This window comes from Octopus sinensis, linkage group LG1 (genome assembly GCF_006345805.1).
Source record: "Octopus sinensis linkage group LG1, ASM634580v1, whole genome shotgun sequence".
NCBI lineage: Eukaryota > Metazoa > Mollusca > Cephalopoda > Octopoda > Octopodidae > Octopus > Octopus sinensis.
In genome coordinates, this window is record NC_042997.1 from 193,014,058 (window position 1) to 193,024,057 (window position 10,000).

Below are 10,000 nucleotides of genomic sequence, written 5' to 3' on the forward strand. Positions count from 1 at the left end.
AGTTGGTGGTCTTGTTATATCTCTATTCTAGCTTTTGGTGGAGTAGAAGAGGTTATAAGGGTCAAGTGGTGAAGACATTATTTCGGCATAACTAAAGGCATCTGGAAAATGCAAAACTGCTGTCAGAGAAGAACCATTGTTCCATCGTGGGAGAAGTTTTGTTACAGTGTTAATTTAAATCCACTACAAGATCCACTACAGATAAATTAGAAAAGACAGGAACCTACTTCTAGTCTGGAAAAACACTGCCCCTCCAACAAAAGATGTTTTCAGTCCTTTTGAAAAAATACTGCTGCACATAAAAATGTTGATTGAGCAAATATAACGAAAACGAATTTGAGTTGTTTTCCCACCTGCAAATGCATTGAATAAATAACACTGATTAAATACTTGTATGTTTATTCATACATCTTGCAAATATTTTGTTTCCTTGTCTCTTTATACATGCTGCGGATGTTGTAGAGAGGTTGGGAGTACGCAGTTCCTAATACTGTTTTATTTTTAAAGGATGCGCACGCGTGCGTGCGTGAGTGTGTGAGAAAATAGGGGAAGTAAGTTTATGCCGAGTGTAATGGCTGAATGGCTGGTTGTTTGCCGCGTGGAGGCAAACCCTCTGATGGACACCCCGATGGAGACGGAAGCGTAACAGATCAAAAGTACCATGGAGAAGGTTCACAGAAACCGGAACAGAAGTAGAACTTGGATTCTTGAAGTAAGAAAACGGCTCCTTAATTAAAAGACCTCACAGAATCATGCTATCTTGAACAACAGAAAATTGCAAGACCTTAAAACTTAAAAGGTAAATCGGTTGCTCAAGGGATGAGGAAAAGCAAAAGAACCCCACCCCTTTTATTTATTTATTTATTTATTCATTTCTATATTTCTGATGAACTTTCTCTGCAACTTTTCTACTGATCTTGTGCCGGTCAAAACAGACGTTGAAACTCCAATCAGGAAAACACACACATACACACACATGTATGCATGTATGTATGTATGTATGTATGTATGTATGTATGTATGTATGTATGTATGTATGTATGTATGTATGTATGTATGTCTCTTCTATTTTTTTAATTATTAGAAATCTTCTGCTGAGGAGGGAGCCGGTTTCCAACAAAGATACAAGGCAACAACCCAAAGAAGGAGCATTGGATCTTACATACATACATACATATCAGAGAACGTGTCATCCAAGAAGACACGGTAGACGATGACAATCTAGAATAAAGTATAGATATAAATCATTAACTATAAATAGTAAATGATATCCAATTCACTGTAAAAAATACTGATTTAATGCTTGGAAGTATGTGTATAACTTAGTAATAAATGGTTACTATTTTGATGTTAGATAGGAACAGTATCGTCTGTCGTTCAAGTTCAAGGTATATTTTTACTAAAACTATTGTAATCTGTTTCACGTGTCGGTTGTTTAGTTCCATGACCTTCATAACGCAAAAAGAAGAAATTTTATCCTGATTCTCATTTTCTATAGTTTATGTGTCATTACTGAGTGCTGGGTTGCATGTTTGTTTGTACCGAGAGTGTTTGCTTCTGTTGATCGAGCTAATGTTGAGTGATGATCGCGAATACAAATGACCGAGAATGAGTCGTCGCTGGGGGTGTTGCATTGACTGGTCAGAGATGATGACTGGTGGGGTTGATGAATAAAAAAGGGATTCTTTGGCTGTGTGAAGAAGTAATTGATAACACTCGCGAACATTTAGCATAAGGTTTTATTATTCATTTCTTTATTACCCACAGTGGGGCTAGACATAGAGGGGACAGACAAGGACAGACAAAGGGATTAAGGCGATTACATCAATCGCAGTGCGTTACTGGTACTTATTTAATTGACCCCCGAAAGGATGAAAGGCAAAGTCGACCTCGTCGGAATTTGAACTCAGAACGTAGCGGCAGACGAAATACCTATTTCTTTACTACCCACAAGGGGCTAAACACAGAGAGGACAAACAAGGACAGACAAACGGATTAAGTCGATTACATCGACCCCAGTGCGTAACTGGTACTTATTTAATCGACCCCGAGAGGATGAAAGGCAAAGTCGACCTCGGCGGAATTTGGAAGATCTGTCGCTGTTTGACCATGTCCCCAATGGAGCGTTCTTAAATTCCAGCCTATAAGTATCTGCTAGCTCAAAGCGGCTTAGCAGTTCTAGGAAGCAAGCATTACCTTTTCTATCAGAACACGAGCCAACATAATCTACGCGTGCCTCGCAGAATGTATTATAGTCTCCTAGCACAACTACAGAATGTGATGTACCGAGAAACTTCTCCAGGTTCCGAAAATACTCACTTTGCCCGTTTTCAATGGGTGTATAAATTGCAACCAGTCTGATAATCTTACCACGACTGAGCGTCAAATCCATGACGACCAGCCTACCTTCTGGATCTGAAAAAATTAACTTTTTCCCAGAAACCCGATTTCTTTTTAACAGGACCAACACCCCACTCCCGTCAGTACTCTCGTAGCCATCAAATAGCAGGAGATCTTTTGGCCCCCTTAACCGGGTTTCCGTAGCAACAATGACATCCAAATTGCGCGACCTGATGTCATTAAGGAAGCGACCTTGCTTCCAGCTTGACCCCAGGCCACGCACATTCAAACAACTAACATGAATGCAAGCCATCTACTTACCTTGGCATCAGTGGCTTTCGTCCTTGTCCTTTTCCTTTACCCGGGATCGTGGAGTGGTGTGACATCGGTCCTCGTACATGGACTTATTGAAGGAGGGGATATCGGTGGGGTTTTTTTTTGGGGGGGGGTGAATAGTGGTGGAGAGGGGTAGTTTTAATTTCGTGTGCGTCTGTTGAGGGAGCTTTTTTCTTGTTCGAACCATATGGTTGGCAAGCAAGATACTTACCACAGAGCCACTTCTGCGTCTATATATACAAATTATAAAAATATTTTTTTTTAAATATACAGTGCAGTACTGTTTCTACTTCGCGGATTGTCACCTATAGCGGGGGCGGTGGATTGGACCGTAACATCCACGATAGTCGAGGGACCTTGGGCAACTGTCTTCTACTATAACCTTGGGTCGACCGAAACCTTGTGAGTGGATTTGGTAGACGGAAACTGAAAGAAACCCGTCGTATATATATATATATATATATATGTGTGTGTGTGTGTGTGTGTGTGTGTGTGTGTGTGTGTGTGTGTGTGTGTGTGTCTGTGTTTGCTCCCCCAACATCGCTTGACAACTGATACTGATGTGTTTACGTCCCCGTAACTTAGCGGTTCGGCAAAAGAGACCGATAGAATAAGTACTAGACTTCCAAAGAATAAGTCCTGGGGTCGATTTGCCCGACTAAAGGCATTGCTCCAGCATGGCCGCAGTCAAATGACTGAAACAAGCAAAAAAAAAAAAGAATATTTATTTTATTATAAATGCAAAGCAACACCACGGAGGAGTCGACGCAAGCTAAAATAATAAACCGCGATAGGTGAAGCTCGATATGGGATTATTGTATATCGAACCGGTCCGGAACTGGAACTTTATTCTTATCATGTTCAAAAGGCTGAAAGATAAAGTTGGTCTCGACGGGATTTGAACTCAGAATGTAAAGAGTAGAAACAAATACCGAAAGGTATTTTTGTACGACATCGTCGCCATTCTACCAATCTACAATTAAAATTCGTTTGTTAATCAAATATAACTTAATACGTGGATATTATCTGAAGCTAAGTAGTCAGGTAATTTATGTCGAAATTTGAGTCTAACCAGCCTATAATTGTTTTAGCTTAAAGTGTCACACTTAAAATATCGAACTAACAACACTCCTGGTGCAAAAAAGAAAAAGGGAAAACAGGCGTTAATTCCGAATGACTAATTAACAGTAAAGTAATAAACATCAGACAAAAATTTAAGTCATCCTATCATATATGTTGTTTGCTGAAACTTTATGACATTTTCTATTATTTTTATTTTTCAAGCATTAAGGTCAAGACTGAGTCTAATTTAAATATAACTAAAACAAGCACCGTTTTTTTGTTATCTTTTTGTACAAGAAAATATCGGATTGCGTAAGCAATTTAATTACGTTCATATTACGGAAACCCATAAATATCAAAGAAATGTTATCTAGATGACCGAGTCAATAAGGCGCTGAGTAACCGTCTAAAGGATAGGCGATTTAATTTTATGTCCAAGGCAAGAGACTTAACTCTTATGGCCCGATACGTATGACACAAAACAGGGGATCTTTTCGGTTTGACCGGCAGTTTTTTAAAAATAATTTCCACGTAACTAAATACTTTTAAACTTCGTATACTGGTAGAATGTGTTTATAAAACATCATTTTTTCTTGGCTTTATTGAGAAAATTCTATAGTTTGTAAAACATTTGTTGTTTTTTCTTCTTCAATTTCTGCAATTTCAACCAATCAATGACGTCTATTGAGGTGAAAACATTCTGTGCCGTATGAATATGTCCCTCGTTTAAGAAACAGATTGGGATTATTTACATTTCTGAAGAAAAAAGATACCCTTCCCCCCACCCCTAACCCTAACTCTAACCCTAACCCTAAAACAGATTGAAATGCAATAGATCGATACTAAGGTCATAATTATGGGTGACAATTTCATATGACACCGCTAGAAAAGACTGTCGGTCAAACCGAAAAGATCCAAAACAGGTTCTATTGTAAGTGGCGAGACCACAGGAGAATATACGAGTGTTTCGTAGGCTGGTTGTGCAAAGCTTATCCTGATATATCAACGTCTTTTATTCCAAAGTCTTGTCCAAAATTAGATTTGGCTCCAAAATGCATAACGTCAAAGAAACTGGAAGTGAGCATTGAAGCAATGGAGCTTAGAATTTCGGAGAGACAGAATAAATATGTAAAGTATACTAGCCATCTTAATATGGCTAACCACTAGGGGTGGGGGGTGTTACTGTAGCTTTTTAGCCCCAGGAGATCATCGTCTCCAGCTGGCTTTAGACACAATCCTGTACTCTTTAATGATATTCGCAAAGGGAGGTCATCCCCTCTCGAAAACCTAAGTGATATTCATGGACTACAGTTTCGAGATTATTGTCTCTTGTCAACACACGCTAATCACGGGTTTTCGATAAGAAAGACCTGTTTGCGAATATCTATTTAATGTTTTTCCCAGTAACCTCTGTCACTAATTTCGAAAAACGGTCTGAAGGCAATAATAAATCTCTGAGCGAGATGTAAAATAAATATGGTTTATAAAAAAAAAATGAAAGAATTATTACAATATTTCTAGAATATAGCGTAAAACATTAAAGCATTTTAGTTGTAAGTATCACCAAATATCTAAGGTTCTAAGGAATGTTTATAAATAATTTTATAAGTAAACATGCAAACTGTGTTTTACCATATGGTCACATATACATTTATATTATATAATAATAGGCACTCTGTCGGTTACGACGACGAGGGTTCCAGTTGATCCGATCAGCGGAATAGCCTGCTCGTGAAATTAACGTGCAACTGGCTGAGCACTCCATAGACACGTGCACCCTTAACGTAGTTTTCGGGGGAGATTCAGCGTGACACACAGTGTGTGACAAGGCTGGCCCTTTGAAATACAGGTACAACAGAAACAAGAAGAAAGAGTGAGAGAAAGTTGTGGTGAAAGAGTACAGCAGGATCCTCCACCATCCCCTGCCGCAGCCTCGTGAAGCTTTACGTGTTTTCGCTCAATAAACACTCACAACGCCCAGTCTGGGAATCGAAACCGCTATCCTACGACCGCGAGTCCGCTGCCCTAACCACTGGGCCATTGCGCCTCCACATTTATATTATATATGACAATCTAAATAGTATGATGTAACGGTGTAACGCACTGACGGATTGAACATAACTTATGGAATTCAACCAACATTACTTTATCTTTATAGCAATTATATTATACGACAAACTTCGTCTTAGCATGTGGTTGGATGTGAGTACATGTTATTGACAATGCCCGAGAAGGCAGAAATACAATAAGCGCTCTCACTGACCACATTTGGGACAATTTTCATCTACCTCCGATATATATTGTGTATTGTGTTTTAAATACAGAAAATCCATGAGATATTATTCCAACGAACGGGAACATAAAACTCTGAGTAACAGTTTTTGTGATGTCTTTGCAGCTTTACCAATAAAGTATGTGTGTATGCTCGAAATGAGGAGTAGATGGACAGCCGACAACTGATAAAGGGTCGTTCTTTATATTACTTGTCCTGTTTACCATTTGTTTCCCTCGTTCCTTGCGTATTCAACTCATTATTTTCGTATATCATGTTGTTTACGGTTTGTGACGTCCTATACCCATATATGTGTATATATATATACTAGCAGTATCGCCCGGCGTTGCTCGGGTTTGTAAGGGAAATAACTATATAAGCATTTTTAGAGAGTTACTTCCCTTATAAATTCGGGCTTTCTCAGCCATTTTTGTTTTGGTGTCTTCAAGCCATGAAGTCGTTGTTCTAAAAGAACGCTGGTCTCCTTCACAACGCATTACGACGTTGATTTCTTTACACTCCCTTCCCCACAGCTTCACGAGGGAGGGAGGGGGAGAAGCAAACAGGTGCAGCTGTGAGCGTGGACGCCAACTCCGCCGCCATCGACATACGATGCATTTTATGCATTAAAATGGAATAAAAAATGATGTTAAATTATTTTTAAAATCGTAGACTCATCGTTGACGCGCGCTAATACTCAGACGGGCTCGATATGAATCACGACTATAAGATACCCGAATTTGGTTAAACTGCACCGCAAAATGTGGGAGGAGTTAGGAATCTAAATCGAAGGGGACAGACACTCACACAACTAGAGTTTTATATATATATATATATATATATATATATATATATATATATATATATATATATATATATATATATATATATATATATATATATATATATCTGTGTGCGTGTGTGTGCATGTATGTACACACACACATACACACACACATATATATATATATCAGTCGATTTTAAAGTCAAAGGATTAAGGTTTAGAAAGTATGCGTTAACCGTAGTATCCAAACCTTGTTTCAAGGTAAGTCGTGTGTCTGCAGAGCACATTCCCCATTTATGCATCATCAGCGATACTTTGCTTTCATCATTGGATCAACTTCCAGGAATTCCAGAGTGTGCGTAGTGTATATATTAAAGATTAATAGAGAAGAAGGAGTGTACCAAAAAGCAATTTATTATCACTTGCTTTTTGGTACATTCCATCTTCGCTACTAATCTTTAATATATATATATATATATATATATATATATATATATATATATATATATTATATATATATATATATATATATATATATATATATTTTAAAATTATAAGTATATGAAAGAATGGAGTTGAACGACTAGTTAAAAATATCCTTTATTCTCGACATAAGTTTCGAAGGCTGCATATTCCTAATTCCGAAGGAATAAGGAGTACATTATGCAGATTTCTCATCAGGAAAATCAAGGAACTTATGTCGACATCAAAATGCACAAAAAATTTTTAGCTGACCGCTCTCAAGGAGCCCATCGCCATGGGCCCCTTGAGAGCGGTCAGCTAAAAGTTTTTTGTGCATTTTGATGTCGACATAAGTTCCTTGATTTTCCTGATGAGAAATCTGCATAATGTACTCCTTATTCCTTCGGAATTAGGAATATGCAGCCTTCGAAACTTATGTCGAGAATAAAGGATATTTGTTAACTAGTCGTTCAACTCCATTCTTTCATATACATATAATTTTAAAATAAACATACAAATTTCCGCACGAAGACACGTAGTCTATGCCCTAGGGACGTAGCTTCAACCGTGTTCTTTCTGATGTGAATTTGCTACCCAGGTATCGGTTATCTTTCGAATTATCCTTAATAAGATAATTCATTCAATTACTCAAATATATATATATATATATATATTATATATTATATATATATATATATATATAGATATATATATATATATATATAATATATATATATATATATATATATTATATATATATATTAATATGTATGTATTTATGTATGTATACACACACACATATACACTACACGGTCGCCATTTATTGTTCATAGATGTTTTCCACTTTCCCTTTTTATTTTTTTTTTTACTCATGATCTGACTCTTTTCTAATTAGTTATTCGCAACAAACCTCACTTCTCTCCAGAAATTTATTTCTTTAATCTTCTTATCTGATTCGGTGCTATAGAGGAGAATTAGAAAATTTCGGTCTAACTGTAAATTTCAAAACAACCTGCTTAATTCACCTTTTAAATAATGTATTTGGTTTTTGTTTTGTTTTATTTCTCATTAGAAATGCAAGGTAATGATAATAATTTCTTATATTGGTAAAGCACTAAGTTTAACAGACGAGATATAGCCAATTGGATTGATAGGGCTTTCGTTTTACCAACACCAAATGAGTGAAAGCCAGTAGACTTAATCTGTTACCCGATTTAGTTCTATATCCAGACCCTTAGATGTTTATTTAGTAAGGCCCTCTACAATCTAAACTTTCAGGCCAAGTCTTTGGTCAAAGGATAACTTCCTCTCGCCGATCTTGGATACCATGAAAAGGGTCATGGATGTTGTTCTCTCTCCTCCGACGAAGCCATTAAAAATATTAATTCTGGTTAAGATTTAACCTCAGAATGTGAGGTTGCCTCATGTATCTCATGTTATCTTTTCGTCTGAATAAAATCAATGACCATATCAAACACTAAAGGAGTGACAAAATATATCTTGGTTTTTATTCATTTTAAATTCTTATTTCACTTATTTATTTATTTATTTATTAAAAAATGATCCGATCTACCAATTTTCTTGGTAAACTGAATATCTGGCGGGGGTGAGGCACTATAGGTTTTAGGTTCATGGTGTTCTGAGCAAAAAGGATTCTGCGAATAAAGTTTTCTTAAAGTCAACAGAAATTACGAGTAATATATTGTTTCACTTTTACCTCAGGTTCTTAAGCTGTTTTTAATAAATAAGCACATTTCTTGTACTTAAAACACAAGGCCTGAAATTTTGGGAGGGGGCGGGGAAAGTAGATTATATCGACCCTAGTGCTCGACTGGTACTTAATTTATCGACCTCGACAGTATAAAAGGCAAAGTCGACCTCGGCGGAATTTGAACTCAGAACGTAATGACAGACGAAATGCTTATAAGCATTTTGTCCGCCGTGCTAACGTTTCTGCCAGATCACTGCTTTAAAATAAAACAAAATTTTAAAATAAGGTGGTTAGCTCGTATAATCGTTAGAACGTCGGAAAAATATATGGTTCTATTTGTTCCGACTCTTTACCTTTTGAGTTTAAAATCCCGTTGAAAACAACCTTTCCTTTGATTCCTCCAGAGTCGATTAAATAAAGTGGTCTCTTAAATTTTTTTTTAAGCCATCAAAATGTTCTCAAATTTTCTTCACTGATACAGTTGTACATAACGATGACGAAAATGGCATTCATTTCTATCTAGAAATCTTTATATATAAAAGTAAGGTTGTGTGTCTGTCTACTCCGATTTAGATTCCTAACTACTCCCACATTTTGCGGTGCAGTTTAACCAAAACCGGGTATCTTATAGTCGTGATTCATATCGAGCCCTTCTGGGTATTAGCGCGCGTCTACGATGAGTCTACGATTTTAAAAATAATTTACCATCATTTTTTCCATTATAATGCATATTTTTTTAAAGGGAAGTAACTCTCTAAAAATGTCTACGATGAGTCAACGACTTTTAAAATAATTTACCATCATTTTTTCCATTTTAATGCATATTTTTTAAAGGGAAGTAACTCTCTAAAAATGTCTACGATGAGTCAACGATTTTTATAAAAATTTACCATCATATTTTTTCCATTTTTAATGCATTTTTTTGCTATTTTTTTGGCTATAACTCTCTAAAAATGCTTTATAGTTATTTCCCTTACAAACCCGAGCAACGCCGGGCGATACTGCTAGTTAATAATAAAGAAAATGTTACAAG